Source organism: Scyliorhinus torazame, chromosome 13 (assembly GCF_047496885.1).
Source record: "Scyliorhinus torazame isolate Kashiwa2021f chromosome 13, sScyTor2.1, whole genome shotgun sequence".
NCBI lineage: Eukaryota > Metazoa > Chordata > Chondrichthyes > Carcharhiniformes > Scyliorhinidae > Scyliorhinus > Scyliorhinus torazame.
Genome location: NC_092719.1, coordinates 27,540,591 through 27,562,944, shown reverse-complemented (window position 1 = coordinate 27,562,944; position 22,354 = coordinate 27,540,591). Strand labels below are relative to the sequence as shown.

The window sequence follows — 22,354 nt, the reverse complement described above, 5'->3', positions numbered from 1 at the left end:
CTTCACCGTCATCCTTATGCTTGCTGATCTAAATAGGCTTGGCAAAATCTGGATTTTATCATTTTCATCCATGTTTTCAATCCCACTGGACCTCTCGATCTCTAACCTTTGCAGCCCTGCAACCCTCCAAGATATCTGCGTTACTCCAATCCTGGCCTCCAGAATATCCCGGGTTTAATAATTTCATCTTTGGCCACCTTGTTGACGGCTCTAAATTCTGGAATTCCCTCCCTGAGCCTCTTTGTCTCTGTCTTCAAGACATTCCTCAGCACCTTTCGCTTTGACCAGACTTTTGGTCATCTGACCTGGTGCCTCTTCCCTGTGGCTCAGTGTCAAATTTTGATTATTGACAAACCTGTGGCGTGCTTTGGGATATTTTGCGAAGTTGAAAGCAGTATATAAATACAAATGGTTTTTGTTGTTGAAGGTACTCTTCAGCACAGTAGCACAGTGGTTAGCACTGTTGCTTCACAGCGCCAGGGTCCCAGATTCGATTCCCGGCTTGGATCATTGCCTGTGAGGAGTCTACACATTCTCCTGTGTCTGTGTGGGTTTCCTTCGGGTGCTCCGGTTTCCCCTCACAAAATCCCAAAAGACGAGCTGTTAGATAATTCTGAATTCTCCCTCTGTGTACCCGAACAGGCGCCGGAATGTGGCGACGAGGGGCTTTTCACAGTAACTTCATTGCAGTGTTGATGTCAGCTTACTTGTGACTATATTATGCCTTACTTTGATCAAGATTGCTAGCACGTGTCTGCTTTCTAACTTCAAATTTGGCTTCATAGAGAGCAACTAATCACATATGAAGATTGGTACCTTGTACAGCAGAACCAGAGGGTAAGAGGCCATGTTGACCCAAATTTTGGTCTTTCGTTCTTGCGGCATTTGTTGACCATTTCTAGGTAGCGCTGAGATGGCAGCGTGGTCTGCCTCTTTGAGTAGTTTTTGTCACTAATCTCCTAGCCAAAATGAACAATCCTATACATCTCAAAACCTTTCAGAACTTTGAAAACCACAGTAATATCGGTTTCTGTTTCGAGGGAGAAAAAACAATTTTCAGGTTTTTCTTTTCCGTGGCATCCTGTGACGAGAATTATGTAAGCTATGGCTCCGTTAGGAGCATTCTCACCTCTTGAGTCTTAAATGTTGTGGGTTTTCGTCATGCCCCAGGACATGGGCACCGAAACCAAGGCTGTGCAGTACTGAGGGAATGCTGCATTGAGGGAGATGCCACCTTTTGGTTGAGGCATCAAACCCAAGTTTCCGTCTGCAGTTCCAATATCAAAATTCTGCAGCTGCTGGAAATTTGAAAAAACGAACAGAAAAAGCTGGAAATTCTCAGCAGGTCAGGCAGCCTCTGTTGGAGAGAAGAATGGGGTTAACTTTTCAGATCTGTGACCATATTTATCAAGTGCTGGTTCAGTGCAGTGATTTTGACTTGTTTGCGCTGTGTATTCTATATGAGAGATTGAATGAATCCTTATTCCATTGCATCCTGGTGGAACCAGCCACAAAGCATCATCAGGAAAAGCCCGGTTTGCTCCTTTGAAATGACAGAGAGGTGGGTGTGGGTGACTTGGGTTAAGGTCAATTAACACAGGGTTGGTTGGTTTGCATGAGGCCGTCACAGTTGATTACTCAGTATCAGCTATCCTGTGACTGCCAGTGATTTTTCTAATATATTTGTCTTTGGAATGAAAACAACATTTGGATGAGGGCAAAGAACTTGCAGAGAAGAGTGTGCTGCTATTAGTGGTGATTTTAAAAAAGAATAATGGGATGTGAGCATCACTGGCAAGGCTAGCATTTGTTGTTATTTTTCCCTAATTGCCTTTGAAGAGATTGTGGTAAGCTGTCTTCTGAAGCTTTGTGCAGTCCATGTGATATAGGGACATCCACAAGTGCTGTTAGGGAGGGAGTTCCAGGCTTTTAGACAAGCAACAATGAAAGAACAGGAATATATTTCCAAGTCAAGCTGATGGGTGGTCTTCCCATTTGCCTGCTGCCCTTGTCCTTCTAGGTGGCAGTGGTTCTGGCATAGGAGGGAGCTGCCATGCATCTTGTAGATGGTACACACATCTGTCATAGTGTGTCAATGGTAAAAGGAGTGAATGTTTCATATAGTGGTTAAGGTGCCAGTCAAGCCGGCTGCTTTTTTCTCAATAGTGTGAAGCTTCCTGAGTGTTATTGGGACTGCAATTGGCCTGTCAAGTTGAGTGTATTCCATCATATGTCTGACTTGTGCTTTGTATATGGTGGAAAGGCTTGGGGGAATTGGGAGGTGAGTTCGTTGCCACAGAATTCGCAATCCAGACCTGTTATTGCAGCCACAATATTTATATGGCTGGTCCGGTTAGCTTTCTGGTCAACGGTAACCCCCAGGATGTTGCTGATGGAGTTTTCAGCAACAGTAATGCCACTGAATGTCAATGGGTATGGTTAAATTTGTGTTTTCTTGGAGATGGTCATTGCACGCCACTTATTTCACACAAATGTTATTTGCCACTTAACAAGCCTGAGTGTTGTTCAGGTCTTGGTGCATATTTGTTAATAAGCCATGTTTTATATCAAAAATAACTTTATCTGTTGAATGGGCTGGATTGGACCACAGGATTCATTTTAAAAAGACTGACCACTGTATTTTTCAGTGACTAAAATGGCAGTTCTCAAAATGGCCGATTCTTTACAGCTTCACTGTGCAAATTACAAAACTGTCAGAAAGGAGTCATGCCGTCTGGAAGCAGCCCACCTGGACAATCAGCTTAAACAACTGTGAATGGTCCATCCCCTGGACTACTCGCACATCCAGACATAATCTGTTTCTTCAGGTAGGTGTAGACCAAGCTATCAAACTCAATCGCTTTGGACAATGGATCCCAGCTGAGGAGGGACCAACGTGAACGAGCAGTCCCCAGCAGTAACTTCATTTGAAGCCTACTTGTGACAATAAGCAATTGTCGTTTCATTTTTCAGCTTGCCAAGACCATATTTAATAACTGGCTACTTTGTTAATGGAGGTCATGTGGTAGCAAGTTAATGATTTGTGCTTAACAAAAAAAGACGCAGCTTTCTCAGAGTCAGACTTACCATGAGTGGCTAACAGCAAGTGGAGACGTCATGGCCCCTCTTTCTCGCTCCAGCCGTTATTCAAGCATGTGTCCTGCCAGTATCTGACCAGCCAAACACTGGAGGTGGCATCTTGAATGTAAACCAAACAGCTGGCTGACTTTGGAGGACAAGAGGTTGTCCACCGAGTTTTTAAATCATCTTTGCGCAGAATCTGGAAACACCAATGAGCACGGCCTGAAACCACCCAATGTACCAACCTACAGGATCTATATATATTAATGACTTTCATTTGAACATTCGTAAACAATTTCACCTACCTTCTCTCCTTGTAAAGTACTACTGTGAGTGTGAGAGTCTCTTGGATGCATGCATTGGATTATTTTTATTATTTTCTGATCTATTGGATGTTAAGTCTGCTGTGTGTGTCACAGCACTGAAACAGTTAAATACTCTACCGACAGCGAAGGAAGCCTTTCCACCACTTTTTATCTGGGCGGAACAGTATGGACGTGAATTGTTTCAGGATCTGGAAAGTCAGGAATGGTACAAATCGCTGTGCAATGATCAGCAAATATCCCACCTTCTGACCATAGTATTGAAGGAAGGTCATTAATGAAGCAGCTGAAGATGGTTGGGCCTCAGGACACTCCCCTGAGTAACTTCAGCAGTGATGTCCTGGGGCTAAGATGATTGACCTCCAACAACCATAACCACCTTCCTTTGAACTAGGTATGACTCCAACCAGTGGGAATGTTTTCTCCCAGATTCCCATTGACTTCAGGTGTTCTAGGGCTCCTTATTACCACACTGGGTCAAATGCTGCATTCATTCCCTCACTCCCGTCTTCTCTCAACTGATAATGAGCAAACAGTTTGACCTTATTCAAATAAATTGCTTCTAATATCTCCTTCACTGCCCACAATGTGTTGTTGATCAAAACATTATATTTGATCTCGGATCTTTTGATTTGAGGTTGCCTCACTAAGCTCCCCAATGACTCTTTAATGAATCAATAAGTTGACTAAGTGCACTGAATAGTACAGCTTACTGTAAATAATGCTTTGGGATCATTGGTTACTCCAATGTTGTTACTATTTGAGCCAGTTTTCGATCATAAAGTAAGAATATTTACAGAGAGACAATTCAGCCCTTAAAAACCCCAATCGACTTTAAAGGATCTCAATCTCAGCTTTACATTATATTCATCATTCACACCTATCCACCTGCTCACCATATCCATCAACCACACCTATTCATCTTCTCACCATATCCATCAACCACACCTATCAATCTTCTCAATATATTCTTCAACCCCTAGGTAATCCTAGCCCTAGGGGTTGATGAATGATGAATTCAATTTTATGACATCTTAATTGTACCTTTTGCAGAATCTGCCTGCATGTTAAACCAGGATTTTAAAACAAATTGCTTGAACATTGCTTAAATATGTACTACAATCTAGATTTTAAAAATTCCTACATTCATCACGATATGGCTTCATCTCTTCCGACATATTCGCGTTTTGCCAACCATGCAATATCATGTACTTCATCTTTGACAACGAAGGGTTCCTATTCGTCCAGTATTTTGCCTGCTGTGCTGTGATGGGCAAGGAATCCAGAAAGTTGATGGCCATCACAATCTCTTGCGGTATGAAGGGGGGGATGATGTGCTTTCAGGTAATAGAAGATGACTTAAGGGGCGGGATTCTCTGACCCCCCGCCGGGTCGGAGAATCGCTGGGGGTCGGCGTGAACCCCGCCCCGCCGTCCTTCAAATTCTCCCGCCCCCCAAAAATTGGCCCGGCGTGAGTCGCGCCGCCTGCCTCGGAGAATGGAGTGACCGGAGCGACTCAATGGGCCCCGGGGCTCCACGAATTCTCACCCGCGATGGGCCGAAATCCCGCCCGTTCTTTGCCAGTCCCGCCGGCGTAAATTGGAGTAGGTCCCTTACCGGCGGGACCTGGCGGTGCGGGCGGGCTCCGGAGTTCTTGGGCGGGCGCGGGGTGATCTGTCCCCGGGAGCTGCCCCCACTGTGGCTTGGCCCGCAATCGGGGCCCACCGATCCGCAGGCGGGTCTGTGCCGTGGGGGCACTCTATCCTTCCGCAACGGAGGCTGCACAGGTCCGCCATTCCCGGTGCAGAAGCGAATCTCTCTGCGCATGTGCGGGAATGACGCCAGCAGACACTGGCGCTCCCGCTCATGCGCCAACTCGCGCCGGCTGGCGGAGGCCCTTCGGCGTCGGTTGGCATGGCGCCAAGCCCCTTTCCCACCGGCCAGCGGGGCGCAAACCACTCCAGGTGGGCCTAGCCCCTGAAGGTGTGGAGGATTCCGCACCTTTGGGCGGTCCGACGCGGGAGTGGTTCTCGCCACTCCGTCCTGCGGGGCCCCCCCGCCCCGCCGGGTACGGGAGAATCCCGCCCATTGTGTCTGAACAGGCTTTGTGAGCCACTGGTCGATGCTTGAATATATGTGTGTAGGCCGCTAGGGACAATGCCCACTGCTGAATTCAGCCTAAAGACATTAGGGGTACCATCTTATCATCTTTGAAAAGTCCGAAAAGCAATTTATAATCTGTAATAATGGTGAAGTGGTGGCTGTATATATATTGGTGAAATTCCTTAATGCCGTAAATGATGGCCAAGCCTTCCTTTTCTCTCTGTGAATATCCACGTTCCACGTCAGATACAGTTCTTGATACATGTCCAATGGGTCTCTCAGACATGCCTTACATTACTTGGAAGAATCCACACAATGACGCATCATACATAAGCACTATTTTTCTTTGAGCCAAAATGTACAAATAAACTTGAAGATTGAATCTTGCTTCACTTGATAGCTTCTTTTTGGAGATTCTTCCAGTCCCATGTTTGGTGTTTCTTCATCAACGCAGAGACAGCAACATTGATGGGAGGCAGTAACCATCTGTAGTAGTTAACCATTCCCAGGAATGACCTGAGCTCTGAGATGTTCTTAGAGGGCTGGTGCTTCTTTGATGGCTCTCATTTTATCTTCCATTAGGTGTAGCCCTTGAGCATCGCCCCTGTATCCAAGAAAAGCCCTTCATTCACCTGAAGGGTGCACTTTTCTCTCTTCAGGCACACTATTGCTTGCTAGAACCTCTTTAAAACTTCATTCAGATTTGCCATATGTTTCTCCACAGTCCACCCTGTAATCAGGGCATCATCTGAGTAAATGACAACTTTGGGCAATTCTTGCAGTAAGGTCTTCATAGTCCGCTGGAAGATGGCTCAAGCTGACCAAACCCCAAAGGGTAACCGTGTATATTGATTCAGTGGGAGGCAGTGGCGTAGTGGTACTGTCACTGGACTGGTGATCGAGAGATCCAGGGTAATAATCTGGGGACCTGGGTTCAAATGAATCCAATAAAAATGTCGAGAAGAAGAAACTAATGGTGACCTTAAAACCTTTGTCGATTGTCGTCAAACACCCAACTGGTTCACTAATGTCTTTCCTTTTGGGAAGGAAATCTACCATCCTTACCTGGTCTAGCCTACATGTGACATCCACGATAATGTCAACCCGGTGAAGCTACAACACAGGACTAGTAGTGTGCCAAACAACATAAGCTGCAAGTGATAGACAGAACTAAGCGATCCCAAAACCAACAGATGAAAACTAAACTCTTAAATGGCCTAGCAAGTTACTCAGTTGTATCAAGCTGCTACAAAGTGAATAACAAGGAAATAAACCAGACGGACTGCCCCACACCGACCTAAGTACTGGAAACATGCAACGGCAAACCCAGCCCTGATGAGCCTGCAAAGTCCTCTTTACTAACATCTGGGGGCTTGTGCGAAAATTGGGAGCGCTGTCTCACAGACTAGTCAAGCAACAGCCTGACATAGTCATACTCACAGAATCATACCTTTCAGACACCACTAATACCATCCCAGGGTTCCTGTTCCACTGGCAGGACAGGCCAAGCAGAGAGGGTGGCACAGTGGCATAGAGTCAGGAGAGCGTTAACCTGGGGAGTCCTCAACATCGACTCTGGACCCGATGCATTCTCATTCTCATTGAAGGCTTCAGGTTATGGGCAAGGAAACCGCCTGCTGATTATCACGTACCGGCCAACCACGGCTGAACACCACTGAGGGTGGCAAGGGCACAGAATGAACTCTGGGTGCGGGACTTCAACGTCCCATCGGCAAGAATGTAGCACTGACCGAGCTGGCTGAGTCCTAAAGGACATAACTACTAGACTGGGTGGTGAGGGAACCAACAAAAGGGGAAACATACCAGATCTCATCCTCACCAACCTGCCTGTTGCAGGTGCATCTGTCCATGACCGTATCAATAGGAGTGAGCAGCTTGTGGAGACAAAGTCCATGACCGTATCAATAGGAGCGAGCAGCTTGTGGAGACAAAGTCCATGACCGTATCAATAGGAGTGAGCAGCTTGTGGAGACAAAGTCCATGACCGTATCAATAGGAGCGAGCAGCTTGTGGAGACAAAGTCCATGACCGTATCAATAGGAGCGAGCAGCTTGTGGAGACAAAGTCCATGACCGTATCAATAGTAGCGAGCAGCTTGTGGAGACAAAGTCCATGACCGTATCAATAGGAGCGAGCAGCTTGTGGAGACAAAGTCCATGACCGTATCAATAGGAGCGAGCAGCTTGTGGAGACAAAGTCCATGATCGTATCAATAGGAGCGAGCAGCTTGTGGAGACAATGTCCATGACCATATCAATAGGAGCGAGCAGCTTGTGGAGACAATGTCCATGACCGTATCAATAGGAGCGAGCAGCTTGTGGAGACAATGTCCATGACCGTATCAATAGGAGTGAGCAGCTTGTGGAGACAATGTCCATGACCGTATCAATAGGAGTGAGCAGCTTGTGGAGACAATGTCCATGACCGTATCAATAGGAGCGAGCAGCTTGTGGAGACAATGTCCATGACCGTATCAATAGGAGCGAGCAGCTTGTGGAGACAATGTCCATGACCGTATCAATAGGAGTGAGCAGCTTGTGGAGACAATGTCCATGACCATATCAATAGGAGTGAGCAGCTTGTGGAGACAATGTCCATGACCGTATCAATAGGAGCGAGCAGCTTGTGGAGACAAAGTCCATGACTGCATCAATAGGAGCGAGCAGCTTGTGGAGACAAAGTCCATGACCGTATCAGTAGGAGTGAGCAGCTTGTGGAGACAAAGTCCATGACCGTATCAATAGGACTGAGCAGCTTGTGGAGACAAAGTCCATGACCGTATCAATAGGAGTGAGCAGCTTGTGGAGACAAAGTCCATGACCGTATCAATAGGAGCGAGCAGCTTGTGGAGACAAAGTCCATGACCGTATCAATAGGAGCGAGCAGCTTGTGGAGACAAAGTCCATGACCGTATCAATAGGAGTGAGCAGCTTGTGGAGACAAAGTCCATGACTGTATCAATAGGAGTGAGCAGCTTGCGGAGACAAAGTCCATGACCGTATCAATAGGAGCGAGCAGCTTGTGGAGACAAAGTCCATGACCGTATCAATAGGAGCGAGCAGCTTGTGGAGACAAAGTCCATGACCGTATCAATAGGAGCGAGCAGCTTGTGGAGACAAAGTCCATGACCGTATCAATAGGAGCGAGCAGCTTGTGGAGACAAAGTCCATGACTGTATCAATAGGAGCGAGCAGCTTGTGGAGACAAAGTCCATGACCGTATCAATAGGAGCGAGCAGCTTGTGGAGACAAAGTCCATGACCGTATCAATAGGAGCGAGCAGCTTGTGGAGACAAAGTCCATGACCGTATCAATAGGAGCGAGCAGCTTGTGGAGACAAAGTCCATGACTGTATCAATAGGAGCGAGCAGCTTGTGGAGACAAAGTCCATGACCATATCAATAGGAGTGAGCAGCTTGTGGAGACAAAGTCCATGACCGTATCAATAGGAGTGAGCAGCTTGTGGAGACAAAGTCCATGACCGTATCAATAGGAGTGAGCAGCTTGCGGAGACAAAGTCCATGACCGTATCAATAGGAGTGAGCAGCTTGTGGAGACAAAGTCCATGACCGTATCAATAGTAGCGAGCAGCTTGTGGAGACAAAGTCCATGACCGTATCAATAGGAGTGAGCAGCTTGTGGAGACAAAGTCCATGACCGTATCAATAGGAGTGAGCAGCTTGTGGAGACAAAGTCCATGACCGTATCAATAGGACTGAGCAGCTTGTGGAGACAAAGTCCATGACCGTATCAATAGGAGTGAGCAGCTTGTGGAGACAAAGTCCATGACCGTATCAATAGGAGCGAGCAGCTTGTGGAGACAAAGTCCATGACCGTATCAATAGGAGCGAGCAGCTTGTGGAGACAAAGTCCATGACTGTATCAATAGTAGCGAGCAGCTTGTGGAGACAAAGTCCATGACCGTATCAATAGGAGCGAGCAGCTTGTGGAGACAAAGTCCATGACCGTATCAGTAGGAGTGAGCAGCTTATGGAGACAAAGTCCATGACCGTATCAATAGGACTGAGCAGCTTGTGGAGACAAAGTCCATGACCGTATCAATAGGAGCGAGCAGCTTGTGGAGACAAAGTCCATGACCGTATCAATAGGAGTGAGCAGCTTGTGGAGACAATGTCCATGACCGTGTCAATAGGAGTGAGCAGCTTGTGGAGACAATGTCCATGACCGTATCAATAGGAGCGAGCAGCTTGTGGAGACAAAGTCCATGACCGTATCAATAGGAGTGAGCAGCTTGTGGAGACAATGTCCATGACCGTATCAATAGGAGCGAGCAGCTTGTGGAGACAAAGTCCATGACCGTATCAATAGGAGTGAGCAGCTTGTGGAGACAATGTCCATGACCGTATCAATAGGAGCGAGCAGCTTGTGGAGACAAAGTCCATGACCTTTCAATAGGAGCGAGCAGCTTGTGGAGACAAAGTCCATGATCGTATCAATAGGAGTGAGCAGCTTGTGGAGACAATGTCCATGACCGTATCAATAGGAGCGAGCAGCTTGTGGAGACAAAGTCCATGACCGTATCAATAGTAGCGAGCAGCTTGTGGAGACAAAGTCCATGACCGTATCAGTAGGAGTGAGCAGCTTGTGGAGACAAAGTCCATGACCGTATCAATAGGAGCGAGCAGTTTGTGGAGACAAAGTCCATGACCGTATCAATAGGAGTGAGCAGCTTGTGGAGACAAAGTCCATGACCGTATCAATAGGACTGAGCAGCTTGTGGAGACAAAGTCCATGACCGTATCAATAGGAGTGAGCAGCTTGTGGAGACAAAGTCCATGACCGTATCAATAGGAGTGAGCAGCTTGTGGAGACAAAGTCCATGACCGTATCAATAGGAGTGAGCAGCTTGTGGAGACAAAGTCCATGATATTATCAATAGGAGTGAGCAGCTTGTGGAGACAAAGTCCATGACCGTATCAATGGGAGTGAGCAGCTTGTGGAGACAAAGTCCATGACCGTATCATTAGGAGCGAGCAGTTTGTGGAGACAAAGTCCATGACCGTATCAATAGGACTGAGCAGTTTGTGGAGACAAAGTCCATGACCGTATCAATAGGAGCGAGCAGCTTGTGGAGACAAAGTCCATGACCGTATCAATAGGAGCGAGCAGCTTGTGGAGACAAAGTCCATGACCGTATCAATAGGAGCGAGCAGCTTGTGGAGACAAAGTCCATGACCGTATCAATAGGACTGAGCAGCTTGTGGAGACAAAGTCCATGACCGTATCAATAGGAGCGAGCAGCTTGTGGAGACAAAGTCCATGACCGTATCAATAGGAGCGAGCAGTTTGTGGAGACAAAGTCCATGACCGTATCAATAGGAGTGAGCAGCTTGTGGAGACAATGTCCATGACCGTATCAATAGGAGCGAGCAGCTTGTGGAGACAAAGTCCATGACCGTATCAATAGGAGTGAGCAGCTTGTGGAGACAAAGTCCATGACCGTATCAATAGGAGTGAGCAGTTTGTGGAGACAATATCCATGACCGTATCAATAGGACTGAGCAGCTTGTGGAGACAATGTCCATGACCGTATCAATAGGAGCGAGCAGCTTGTGGAGACAAAGTCCATGATCGTATCAATAGGAGCGAGCAGCTTGTGGAGACAATGTCCATGACCGTATCAATAGGAGTGAGCAGTTTGTGGAGACAAAGTCCATGACCGTATCAATAGGAGCGAGCAGCTTGTGGAGACAATGTCCATGATCGTATCAATAGGAGCGAGCAGCTTGTGGAGACAATGTCCATGACCGTATCAATAGGAGCGAGCAGCTTGTGGAGACAAAGTCCATGACCGTATCAATAGGAGCGAGCAGCTTGTGGAGACAATGTCCATGATCGTATCAATAGGAGCGAGCAGCTTGTGGAGACAATGTCCATGACCGTATCAATAGGAGTGAGCAGCTTGTGGAGACAAAGTCCATGACCGTATCAATAGGAGCGAGCAGCTTGTGGAGACAAAGTCCATGACCGTATCAATAGGAGTGAGCAGCTTGTGGAGACAAAGTCCATGACCGTATCAATAGGAGCGAACAGCTTGTGGAGACAAAGTCCATGACCGTATCAATAGTAGCGAGCAGCTTGTGGAGACAAAGTCCATGACCGTATCAATAGGACTGAGCAGCTTGTGGAGACAAAGTCCATGACCGTATCAATAGGAGTGAGCAGCTTGTGGAGACAAAGTCCATGACCGTATCAATAGGAGTGAGCAGCTTGTGGAGACAAAGTCCATGACCGTATCAATAGGAGCGAGCAGCTTGTGGAGACAAAGTCCATGACCGTATCAATAGTAGCGAGCAGCTTGTGGAGACAAAGTCCATGACCGTATCAATAGGACTGAGCAGCTTGTGGAGACAAAGTCCATGACCGTATCAATAGGAGTGAGCAGCTTGTGGAGACAAAGTCCATGACCGTATCAATAGTAGCGAGCAGCTTGTGGAGACAAAGTCCATGACCGTATCAATAGGAGTGAGCAGCTTGTGGAGACAAAGTCCATGACCGTATCAATAGGAGTGAGCAGCTTGTGGAGACAAAGTCCATGACCGTATCAATAGTAGCGAGCAGCTTGTGGAGACAAAGTCCATGACCGTATCAATAGGAGTGAGCAGCTTGTGGAGACAAAGTCCATGACCGTATCAATAGGAGTGAGCAGCTTGTGGAGACAAAGTCCATGACCGTATCAATAGGAGCGAGCAGCTTGTGGAGACAAAGTCCATGACCGTATCAATAGTAGCGAGCAGCTTGTGGAGACAAAGTCCATGACCGTATCAATAGTAGCGAGCAGCTTGTGGAGACAAAGTCCACGACCGTATCAATAGGAGTGAGCAGCTTGTGGAGACAAAGTCCATGACCGTATCAATAGGAGTGAGCAGCTTGTGGAGACAAAGTCCATGACCGTATCAATAGGAGCGAGCAGCTTGTGGAGACAAAGTCCATGACCGTATCAATAGTAGCGAGCAGCTTGTGGAGACAAAGTCCATGACCGTATCAATAGTAGCGAGCAGCTTGTGGAGACAATGTCCATGACCGTATCAATAGGAGCGAGCAGCTTGTGGAGACAAAGTCCATGACCGTATCAATAGTAGCGAGCAGCTTGTGGAGACAAAGTCCATGACCGTATCAATAGTAGCGAGCAGCTTGTGGAGACAATGTCCATGATCGTATCAATAGGAGTGAGCAGCTTGTGGAGACAAAGTCCATGACCGTATCAATAGGAGTGAGCAGCTTGTGGAGACAAAGTCCATGACCGTATCAGTAGGAGTGAGCAGCTTGTGGAGACAATGTCCATGACCGTATCAGTAGGAGTGAGCAGCTTGTGGAGACAAAGTCCATGACCGTATCAATAGGAGTGAGCAGCTTGTAGAGACAAAGTCCATGACCGTATCAATAGGAGTGAGGAGCTTGTGGAGACAAAGTCCATGATATTATCAATAGGAGTGAGCAGCTTGTGGAGACAAAGTCCATGACCGTATCAATAGGAGTGAGCAGCTTGTGGAGACAAAGTCCATGATCGTATCAATAGGAGCGAGCAGCTTGTGGAGACAAAGTCCATGACCGTATCAATAGGAGTGAGCAGCTTGTGGAGACAATGTCCATGACCGTATCAATAGGAGCGAGCAGCTTGTGGAGACAAAGTCCATGACCGTATCAATAGGAGTGAGCAGCTTGTGGAGACAAAGTCCATGATATTATCAATAGGAGTGAGCAGCTTGTGGAGACAAAGTCCATGACCGTATCAATAGGAGTGAGCAGCTTGTGGAGACAAAGTCCATGACCGTATCAATAGGAGTGAGCAGCTTGTGGAGACAAAGTCCATGATATTATCAATAGGAGTGAGCAGCTTGTGGAGACAAAGTCCATGACCGTATCAATAGGAGTGAGCAGCTTGTGGAGACAAAGTCCATGACCGTATCAATAGGAGTGAGCAGCTTGTGGAGACAAAGTCCATGATATTATCAATAGGAGTGAGCAGCTTGTGGAGACAAAGTCCATGACCGTATCAATAGGAGCGAGCAGCTTGTGGAGACAAAGTCCATGATATTATCAATAGGAGTGAGCAGCTTGTGGAGACAAAGTCCATGACTGTATCAATAGGAGTGAGCAGCTTGTGGAGACAAAGTCCATGATATTATCAATAGGAGTGAGCAGCTTGTGGAGACAATGTCCATGACCGTATCAATAGGAGCGAGCAGCTTGTGGAGACAAAGTCCATGATATTATCAATAGGAGTGAGCAGCTTGTGGAGACAAAGTCCATGACCGTATCAATAGGAGTGAGCAGCTTGTGGAGACAAAGTCCATGACCGTATCAATAGGAGTGAGCAGCTTGTGGAGACAAAGTCCATGATATTATCAATAGGAGTGAGCAGCTTGTGGAGACAAAGTCCATGACCGTATCAATAGGAGCGAGCAGCTTGTGGAGACAAAGTCCATGATCGTATCAATAGGAGCGAGCAGCTTGTGGAGACAAAGTCCATGACCGTATCAATAGGAGCGAGCAGCTTGTGGAGACAAAGTCCATGATCGTATCAATAGGAGCGAGCAGCTTGTGGAGACAAAGTCCATGACCGTATCAATAGGAGCGAGCAGCTTGTGGAGACAAAGTCCATGACCGTATCAATAGGAGCGAGCAGCTTGTGGAGACAAAGTCCATGACCGTATCAATAGGAGTGAGCAGCTTGTGGAGACAATGTCCATGACCGTATCAATAGGACTGAGCAGCTTGTGGAGACAATGTCCATGACCGTATCAATAGGAGTGAGCAGCTTGTGGAGACAAAGTCCATGACCGTATCAATAGGAGTGAGCAGCTTGTGGAGACAAAGTCCATAACCGTATCAATAGGAGTGAGCAGCTTGTGGAGACAAAGTCCATGACCGTATCAATAGGAGCGAGCAGCTTGTGGAGACAAAGTCCATGACCGTATCAATGGGAGTGAGCAGCTTGTGGAGACAAAGTCCATGACCGTATCAATAGGAGCGAGCAGTTTGTGGAGACAAAGTCCATGACCGTATCAATAGGAGCGAGCAGCTTGCGGAGACAAAGTCCATGACCGTATCAATAGGAGTGAGCAGCTTGTGGAGACAAAGTCCATGACCGTATCAATGGGAGTGAGCAGCTTGTGGAGACAAAGTCCATGACCGTATCAATAGGATCGAGCAGCTTGTGGAGACAAAGTCCATGACCGTATCAATAGGAGCGAGCAGCTTGTGGAGACAAAGTCCATGACCGTATCAATAGGAGTGAGCAGCTTGTGGAGACAAAGTCCATGACCGTATCAATAGGAGCGAGCAGCTTGTGGAGACAAAGTCCATGACCGTATCAATAGGAGTGAGCAGCTTGTGGAGACAAAGTCCATGACCGTATCAATAGGAGCGAGCAGCTTGTGGAGACAAAGTCCACGACCGTATCAATAGGAGCGAGCAGCTTGTGGAGACAAAGTCCATGACCGTATCAATAGGACTGAGCAGCTTGTGGAGACAAAGTCCATGACCGTATCAATAGGAGTGAGCAGCTTGTGGAGACAAAGTCCATGACTGTATCAATAGGAGCGAGCAGCTTGTGGAGACAAAGTCCATGACCGTATCAATAGGAGCGAGCAGTTTGTGGAGACAAAGTCCATGACCGTATCAATAGGAGCGATCAGTTTGTGGAGACAAAGTCCATGACCGTATCAATGGGAGTGAGCAGCTTGTGGAGACAAAGTCCATGACCGTATCAATAGGAGCGAGCAGCTTGTGGAGACAAAGTCCATGACCGTATCAATGGGAGTGAGCAGCTTGTGGAGACAAAGTCCATGACCGTATCAATAGGACTGAGCAGCTTGTGGAGACAAAGTCCATGACCGTATCAATAGGAGCGAGCAGCTTGTGGAGACAATGTCCATGACCGTATCAATAGGAGCGAGCAGCTTGTGGAGACAAAGTCCATGACCGTATCAATAGGACTGAGCAGCTTGTGGAGACAAAGTCCATGACCGTATCAATAGGAGCGAGCAGCTTGTGGAGACAATGTCCATGACCGTATCAATAGGAGCGAGCAGTTTGTGGAGACAAAGTCCATGACCGTATCAATAGGAGCGAGCAGCTTGTGGAGACAAAGTCCATGACCGTATCAATAGGAGCGAGCAGTTTGTGGAGACAAAGTCCATGACCGTATCAATAGTAGCGAGCAGCTTGTGGAGACAAAGTCCATGACCGTATCAATAGGAGCGAGCAGCTTGTGGAGACAAAGTCCATGACCGTATCAATAGTAGCGAGCAGCTTGTGGAGACAAAGTCCATGACCGTATCAATAGGAGCGAGCAGCTTGTGGAGACAAAGTCCATGACCGTATCAATAGGAGTGAGCAGTTTGTGGAGACAAAGTCCATGACCGTATCAATAGTAGCGAGCAGCTTGTGGAGACAAAGTCCATGACCGTATCAATAGGAGTGAGCAGCTTGTGGAGACAAAGTCCATGACCGTATCAATAGGAGCGAGCAGCTTGTGGAGACAAAGTCCATGACCGTATCAATAGGAGTGAGCAGCTTGTGGAGACAAAGTCCATGACCGTATCAATAGGAGTGAGCAGCTTGTGGAGACAAAGTCCATGACCGTATCAATAGGACTGAGCAGCTTGTGGAGACAAAGCCCATGACCGTATCAATAGGAGCGAGCAGCTTGTGGAGACAAAGTCCATGACCGTATCAATAGGAGCGAGCAGCTTGTGGAGACAAAGTCCATGACCGTATCAATAGGAGCGAGCAGCTTGTGGAGACAATGTCCATGACCGTATCAATAGGAGTGAGCAGCTTGTGGAGACAAAGTCCATGACCGTATCAATAGGAGCGAGCAGCTTGTGGAGACAATGTCCATGACCGTATCAATAGGACTGAGCAGCTTGTGGAGACAAAGTCCATGACCGTATTAATAGTAGCGAGCAGCTTGTGGAGACAAAGTCCATGACCGTATTAGTAGGAGTGAGCAGCTTGTGGAGACAAAGTCCATGACCGTATCAATAGGACTGAGCAGCTTGTGGAGACAAAGTCCATGACCGTATCAATAGGAGTGAGCAGCTTGTGGAGACAAAGTCCATGACCGTATCAATAGGACTGAGCAGCTTGTGGAGACAAAGTCCATGATCGTATCAATAGTAGCGAGCAGCTTGTGGAGACAAAGTCCATGACCGTATCAGTAGGAGTGAGCAGCTTGTGGAGACAAAGTCCATGACCGTATCAATAGTAGCGAGCAGCTTGTGGAGACAAAGTCCATGACCGTATCAATAGGAGTGAGCAGCTTGTGGAGACAAAGTCCATGACCGTATCAATAGGAGTGAGCAGCTTGTGGAGACAAAGTCCATGACCGTATCAGTAGGAGCGAGCAGCTTGTGGAGACAAAGTCCATGATCGTATCAATAGGAGCGAGCAGTTTGTGGAGACAAAGTCCATGACCGTATCAATAGGACTGAGCAGCTTGTGGAGACAAAGTCCATGACCGTATCAATAGGAGCGAGCAGCTTGTGGAGACAAAGTCCATGACCGTATCAATAGGAGCGAGCAGCTTGTGGAGACAAAGTCCATGACCGTATCAATAGGAGTGAGCAGCTTGTGGAGACAAAGTCCATGACCGTATCAATAGGACTGAGCAGCTTGTGGAGACAAAGTCCATGATCGTATCAATAGGAGTGAGCAGCTTGTGGAGACAAAGCCCATGATCGTATCAATAGGAGTGAGAAGCTTGTGGAGACAAAGTCCATGACCGTATCAATAGGAGCGAGCAGCTTGTGGAGACAAAGTCCATGACCGTATCAATAGTAGCGAGCAGCTTGTGGAGACAATGTCCATGACCGTATCAATAGGAGTGAGCAGCTTGTGGAGACAAAGTCCATGACCGTATCAATAGGAGCGAGCAGCTTGTGGAGACAAAGTCCATGACCGTATCAATAGGAGTGAGTAGCTTGTGGAGACAAAGTCCATGACCGTATCAATAGGAGCGAGCAGCTTGTGGAGACAAAGCCCATGATCGTATCAATAGGAGTGAGAAGCTTGTGGAGACAAAGTCCATGACCGTATCAATAGTAGCGAGCAGCTTGTGGAGACAAAGTCCATGATCGTATCAATAGGAGTGAGAAGCTTGTGGAGACAAAGTCCATGACCGTATCAATAGGAGCGAGCAGCTTGTGGAGACAAAGCCCATGATCGTATCAATAGTAGCGAGCAGCTTGTGGAGACAAAGTCCATGACCGTATCAATAGGAGTGAGCAGCTTGTGGAGACAAAGTCCATGACCGTATCAATAGTAGCGAGCAGCTTGTGGAGACAATGTCCATGACCGTATCAATAGGAGTGAGCAGCTTGTGGAGACAAAGTCCATGACCGTATCAATAGGAGTGAGCAGCTTGTGGAGACAAAGTCCATGACCGTATCAATAGGAGTGAGCAGCTTGTGGAGACAAAGTCCATGACCGTATCAATAGGAGTGAGCAGCTTGTGGAGACAAAGTCCATGACCGTATCAATAGGAGCGAGCAGCTTGTGGAGACAAAGTCCATGACCGTATCAATAGGAGCGAGCAGCTTGTGGAGACAAAGTCCATGACCGTATCAATAGGAGCGAGCAGCTTGTGGAGACAAAGTCCATGACCGTATCAATAGGAGCGAGCAGCTTGTGGAGACAAAGTCCATGACCGTATCAATAGGAGTGAGCCGCTTGTGGAGACAAAGTCCATGACCGTATCAATAGGAGCGAGCAGCTTGTGGAGACAATGTCCATGACCGTATCAATAGGACTGAGCAGCTTGTGGAGACAAAGTCCATGACCGTATCAATAGGACTGAGCAGCTTGTGGAGACAATGTCCATGACCGTATCAATAGGAGTGAGCAGCTTGTGGAGACAAAGTCCATGACCGTATCAATAGGAGCGAGCAGCTTGTGGAGACAATGTCCATGACCGTATCAATAGGAGTGAGCAGCTTGTGGAGACAAAGTCCATGACCGTATCAATAGGAGCGAGCAGCTTGTGGAGACAAAGTCCATGACCGTATCAATAGGAGCGAGCAGCTTGTGGAGACAAAGTCCATGACCGTATCAATAGGAGCGAGCAGCTTGTGGAGACAATGTCCATGACCGTATCAATAGGACTGAGCAGCTTGTGGAGACAAAGTCCATGACCGTATCAATAGGACTGAGCAGCTTGTGGAGACAAAGTCCATGACCGTATCAATAGGAGTGAGCAGCTTGTGGAGACAAAGCCCATGATCGTATCAATAGGAGCGAGCAGCTTGTGGAGACAAAGTCCATGACCGTATCAATAGGAGTGAGCAGCTTGCGGAGACAAAGTCCATGACCGTATCAATAGGACTGAGCAGCTTGTGGAGACAATGTCCATGATCGTATCAATAGGAGTGAGCAGCTTATGGAGACAATGTCCATGACCATATCAATAGGACTGAGCAGCTTGTGGAGACAATGTCCATGATCGTATCAATAGGAGTGAGCAGCTTGTGGAGACAATGTCCATGACCGTATCAATAGGACTGAGCAGCTTGTGGAGACAAAGTCCATGACCGTATCAATAGGACTGAGCAGTTTGTGGAGACAAAGTCCATGACCGTATCAATAGGAGTGAGCAGCTTGTGGAGACAATGTCCATGACTGCATCAATAGGAGTGAGCAGTTTGTGGAGACAAAGTCCATGACCGTATCAATAGGAGTGAGCAGCTTGTGGAGACAATGTCCATGACCGTATCAATAGGACTGAGCAGTTTGTGGAGACAAAGTCCATGACCGTATCAATAGGAGTGAGCAGCTTGTGGAGACAATGTCCATGACTGCATCAATAGGAGTGAGCAGTTTGTGGAGACAAAGCCCATGATCGTATCAATAGGAGCGAGCAGCTTGTGGAGACAATGTCCATGACCGTATCAATAGGAGCGAGCAGCTTGTGGAGACAAAGTCCATGACCGTATCAATGGGAGTGAGCAGCTTGTGGAGACAAAGTCCATGACCGTATCAATAGGACTGAGCAGCTTGTGGAGACAAAGTCCATGACCGTATCAATAGGAGCGAGCAGCTTGTGGAGACAATGTCCATGACCGTATCAATAGGAGCGAGCAGCTTGTGGAGACAAAGTCCATGACCGTATCAATAGGACTGAGCAGCTTGTGGAGACAAAGTCCATGACCGTATCAATAGGAGCGAGCAGCTTGTGGAGACAATGTCCATGACCGTATCAATAGGAGCGAGCAGTTTGTGGAGACAAAGTCCATGACCGTATCAATAGGAGCGAGCAGCTTGTGGAGACAAAGTCCATGACCGTATCAATAGGAGCGAGCAGTTTGTGGAGACAAAGTCCATGACCGTATCAATAGTAGCGAGCAGCTTGTGGAGACAAAGTCCATGACCGTATCAATAGGAGCGAGCAGCTTGTGGAGACAAAGTCCATGACCGTATCAATAGTAGCGAGCAGCTTGTGGAGACAAAGTCCATGACCGTATCAATAGGAGCGAGCAGCTTGTGGAGACAAAGTCCATGACCGTATCAATAGGAGTGAGCAGTTTGTGGAGACAAAGTCCATGACCGTATCAATAGTAGCGAGCAGCTTGTGGAGACAAAGTCCATGACCGTATCAATAGGAGTGAGCAGCTTGTGGAGACAAAGTCCATGACCGTATCAATAGGAGCGAGCAGCTTGTGGAGACAAAGTCCATGACCGTATCAATAGGAGTGAGCAGCTTGTGGAGACAAAGTCCATGACCGTATCAATAGGAGTGAGCAGCTTGTGGAGACAAAGTCCATGACCGTATCAATAGGACTGAGCAGCTTGTGGAGACAAAGCCCATGACCGTATCAATAGGAGCGAGCAGCTTGTGGAGACAAAGTCCATGACCGTATCAATAGGAGCGAGCAGCTTGTGGAGACAAAGTCCATGACCGTATCAATAGGAGCGAGCAGCTTGTGGAGACAATGTCCATGACCGTATCAATAGGAGTGAGCAGCTTGTGGAGACAATGTCCATGACCGTATCAATAGGACTGAGCAGCTTGTGGAGACAAAGTCCATGACCGTATCAATAGGACTGAGCAGTTTGTGGAGACAAAGTCCATGACCGTATCAATAGGAGTGAGCAGCTTGTGGAGACAATGTCCATGACTGCATCAATAGGAGTGAGCAGTTTGTGGAGACAAAGTCCATGACCGTATCAATAGGAGTGAGCAGCTTGTGGAGACAATGTCCATGACCGTATCAATAGGACTGAGCAGTTTGTGGAGACAAAGTCCATGACCGTATCAATAGGAGTGAGCAGCTTGTGGAGACAATGTCCATGACTGCATCAATAGGAGTGAGCAGTTTGTGGAGACAAAGCCCATGATCGTATCAATAGGAGCGAGCAGCTTGTGGAGACAATGTCCATGACCGTATCAATAGGAGTGAGCAGTTTGTGGAGACAAAGCCCATGATCGTATCAATAGGAGCGAGCAGCTTGTGGAGACAATGTCCATGACCGTATCAATAGGAGTGAGCAGTTTGTGGAGACAAAGCCCATGATCGTATCAATAGGAGCGAGCAGCTTGTGGAGACAATGTCCATGACCGTATCAATAGGACTGAGCAGCTTGTGGAGACAAAGTCCATGACCGTATCAATAGGAGTGAGCAGTTTGTGGAGACAAAGTCCATGACCGTATCAATAGGAGCGAGCAGCTTGTGGAGACAAAGTCCATGACCGTATCAATAGGAGCGAGCAGCTTGTGGAGACAAAGTCCATGACTGTATCAATAGGAGCGAGCAGCTTGTGGAGACAAAGTCCATGACCGTATCAATAGGAGTGAGCAGCTTGTGGAGACAAAGTCCCATCTTCACATTGAGGTACTGTCCATTGTGTTATGTGGCACTACCATCGTGCTAAATGGGATAGATTCAGAACATATCTAGCAACGACAGACTGGGCAGCTATGAGGCACTGTGGGCCATCAGCAACAGCAGGATTGTACTCAGCCACAATCTATAACCTCATTGCAGGGCGTATCCCCCACTCTCCCATTACCACCAAGCCAGTGGATCGATCCTGGTTCAATGAAGAGTGCAGGAGAGCATGCCAGGAGCAACACCAGGCAGACCAAAAATGAGGTGTCAACCTGGTGAAGCTACAACACAGGACTACTTGTGGGCCAAACAGCATAAGCTGCAAGTAATAGATAGAACTAAGCGATCCCAAAACCAACGGACCAGATCTAAACGCTGCAGTCCTGCCAAATCTAACTGTGAATGGTGGTGGACAATTAAACAACTCAATGGAGGCAGAGGCTCCACAAATATCCACAGGCTCAATGACGGAGTAGACCAGCACATTTGTGTAGAAGATCAGACTGAAGCATTCGCAACAATCTTCCACCAGAAGTGCCTGTAATGATATGTATATAGGCCAGCTAGTGAAGGGTTAATTATTACATCTCTGTGTAATTCAAACACTAGAGGGCACCACTATTTCTCTGTATATAAATCAGATCTCCGGGAATGCTGGGTAGTGTTAGTGAAGGAGATTAGATTAGAGAGAGTTAACACGAGGATATTATTAGCGTCTATTAGATTATTAATTACTGCGAGACAGATTCAATATTGCTTTATTATTAACTATAGCTCAGTAGTCTGTACGAACTTCATTTAATTAATAGCTATATAATAAATTTGTTTTATTTCAATCTAATTATTGGTGGATTCTTTGTCATCAACTCAACGGACCATTCTGGAATGAAAGACAAAGAACAGGACATAATACCACCAAGTGTAATACAACAGCGCCGGGTGGATGATCCATCTCGGTCTCCTCCAGAGGTCCCC

At 47.3% G+C, this 22,354-nt stretch overlaps 1 protein-coding gene across 5 annotated transcripts in view; it reads left to right on the top strand.

Annotated features, from left to right (window-relative positions):
• Positions 1 to 22,354, top strand: part of LOC140387908 (SH3 and multiple ankyrin repeat domains protein 3-like) — a 1,536,301-nt gene that overhangs the window by 673,586 nt on the left and 840,361 nt on the right. The window lies entirely within an intron of this gene.